Source organism: Eptatretus burgeri, chromosome 3 (genome assembly GCF_056783735.1).
Source record: "Eptatretus burgeri isolate ZD-2024b chromosome 3, Ebu_testis_v1, whole genome shotgun sequence".
NCBI classification, from domain to species: domain Eukaryota; kingdom Metazoa; phylum Chordata; class Myxini; order Myxiniformes; family Myxinidae; genus Eptatretus; species Eptatretus burgeri.
This window is the reverse complement of record NC_140963.1, coordinates 138,409,899-138,412,398: the sequence shown is the minus strand read 5'-3', so window position 1 is coordinate 138,412,398 and position 2,500 is coordinate 138,409,899. Positions and strand designations below refer to the sequence as shown.

The 2,500-nt window shown below is 49.0% G+C and overlaps 1 protein-coding gene across 1 annotated transcript in view; it reads left to right on the top strand.

Annotated features, from left to right (window-relative positions):
- LOC147031105 (V-set and immunoglobulin domain-containing protein 1-like) overlaps positions 1 to 2,500 on the top strand; it is a 41,660-nt gene that overhangs the window by 6,873 nt on the left and 32,287 nt on the right. The gene's annotated exons all lie outside the window — the stretch shown is intronic.

The window sequence follows — 2,500 nt, the reverse complement described above, 5'->3', positions numbered from 1 at the left end:
TGCTATTCTGGTTCACAGTTCCAGACTCATGGGGACCAACACAAGTCTCATAACCATTCCTATCAGTTCCAGTTGATGCATTGAAATCCCCCAATACTCGAAGAGTATCTCGCCTGGGGCACTGATCAACCACAGACTCGAGCGTGGCATAGAATGCGTCCTTCACAGTGAGATGTCGGAGCATCTGCAGAGACCAGAGAAACGACACGGGAGTTTGTCTCCGGATGTGTCCAAGCAGTGTTTGTCTCCAGACGGCTTGGCTCCAGATGCCTCCGGCGGGTTGTGTTTCTGGACGTGTTTGTCTCTGGGCCGTATTTATAGTACGACTGACAGAAAATGGATTTCAGAGATTATTTTGTTTCGATGTTCACTCTTATTCTACGCAGAATTATTTTCATGAGACAGTATGAATCGTAATTAATGCTCCACCGCAGGTCTGTCTTTCATACCTCTCACCTCACACTATCTTCCCTTCCCCCAACCCACCTTGCTCCCACATCCCTCCTGTGTCAGTGTGTGTCTCCTCTCTAACTCCAAAACCATGAAACCGAGCAGCCTGAAACTTTGCATGCATACTAAGGGAACTCCAAGGAAGTGCATGAGTGAAAATTTGGTGTTAGGGTTAACTAAAACACCCTTTTTGAAGATAATTAACGACCATATTTAATTATATCCTTTATCAGGCACATCCTCGGCCACCTCGCTCAATATAGGGTCTTAAGCACATCCTGGGTTACATTGCTGGGGTGGGTAGCTGCCATTTTCTTTTTTTTTTTGCCTGCTCAACCACGCCTTGACTTGGAACAGGCTGCAACAATTTCTCAACGATAAAGTTTATTTTTCACTCTCCTCACTCATATCAATACATACGAATTGCTGGATATATTGCAATGCTTATAAATGCCCGGAGATGCCGATGTCCATGGCTTTATTTCATTTCTGCACATGACATAACCTCGAATCTCTTAAACTCAGGTGAATTACAAAATTTAAGCTCCAGAAGTGAACTTGGCAGCAGTTCCTACTGCTTCAAAAAAAGTGTTAATTTGTCCAATTCGGACATTGCATGGGCGTTTCCGGGTGCATGGGTTTAACGACAGTAATTGGAAATAATCGCTTACAAAAACCAGCCATTCCATTGGAGTGCTTGCTTGAATGCTCAAACCATTTGCCGAGCACCCTACAGTCGATAGCGGTGTTGTTCGTGTCCCGATCGGGAAGTACAGTGCACAGTTGCTATACAAGGTAGAGGTATGTATACAGCACACAAGGATGTGGTACATATGGGTAGATTTGGATATGTACAGACTCTCCGTGGGTGTGTGGACATGCCATACCTGTTACGGGCGCCGTGGTGGCAAAGTTTCATCCCGCATCTCATGGAGGTTTTATCAGGTTTTCCTTTGTCCTCGCGACTGTTTCTAAAGCAATTGGTTATCGGGTGTTCTTTACAAAGGTTATATTGTTGCGGGGCCGGGTATCGGCTGCGAGCACGACCGCTAGATGGAGCAGTAGAGTCGGCTCGACCAATCACCCGGAATGTATAGGTCGTCACCCCGAATAACTCCGGAGCCGACGGCTCCCTTATCGGACCGAAGTTCGCCAATAGGTCGACCACGTGGGGTAAGGTCGATTGCCAATTTCAATTTACCTAAATACCCACGTCGTCCAAATTACCGGGGAAATTCACCCTCGATGAGGCTCGTACGGAACGAGCCACTAGCGTATTCGAACCATGTGCGACCCAAGCGGGCGGTCGCCGAGCCTCCGTCGGTCCAAATGCCCCTTTACAGCAGCAACAGCCTGGCTAATTCTCCAACATGCACCGTGTTAAACCAATAAAAGAAACACAAAACGAACTGATACATTTAACACATGGGTTTATTTATAATGGGGTGGGGGGGGGGCACGCAAGAGCAGAGTTATCTGAATAATAAGAATGAAATGCAAATAATGCACAAGGCACTTATCAGTTGCGACTTAAAGACGGGCCCACACACACACACACACATACACACACACACACACACACACACACACACACACACACACACACGGACCCCAATGGTCTTTATTGAAGGCCTCCAGCTCGAGGACAGGTGAGCTAGAGACCAGAGCCTGCGCTTGGACCTGTGCACCTCATGTGGTCTTCGACGATCTGGCTCTTTGGGACTCGAACCCGCAGCAACGATGCCACTCCAAGCACCAGGGACGGAGGAAAAGCGTCGGACGCCAGGTGGACGAGATGAGAGACGACCTGAGCACTGCCAAGCTGACCAGACCAGACAAGTCGATCTCTGGCACCTCGAACCCGATCGCTGCCAAGCCAACCAGACCAGACAAGTCGATCTCCGGCACCTCAAACCCGATCGCTGCCAAGCCGACCAGACCAGACGAGTCGATCTCCAGCACCTAGAACCCGATCGCCCAACCTTGCCGCTCTTACCAAGGCCCTGGCGTTCCTTATATTGCGTTTCTCCTGCGGGCTGGGGTGTCGTGG